A 295-nucleotide genomic window follows, 5' to 3' on the forward strand; every position below is an offset into this window, starting at 1 on the left:
TTTGATTTTTATCTCTAAATTAATATAATTATTAGAGATAATTTAAATGACTAATAATTAAATTTTGATTGGCCAAAAATATGAAGATTATCTCGAAAGTATTTTAATTTATTTAGAGATAAATTGGATGACCAATAGCTATTTTTTGATTGGTCTTGATTGGTCTAAAATAAATATTATCTCTAAATTATTTTGATTTATTTAGAGATAAATTAGATGACCAATAACCAATTTTTGATTGGTCCAATTTAAATATTATCTTTAAATTATCTCAAGAGATAAATATATACCAATA

Source organism: Theobroma umbraticum, unplaced genomic scaffold (genome assembly GCF_002168275.2).
Source record: "Theobroma umbraticum cultivar Fairchild unplaced genomic scaffold, ASM216827v3 scaffold_12.1, whole genome shotgun sequence".
Taxonomy (NCBI): domain Eukaryota; kingdom Viridiplantae; phylum Streptophyta; class Magnoliopsida; order Malvales; family Malvaceae; genus Theobroma; species Theobroma umbraticum.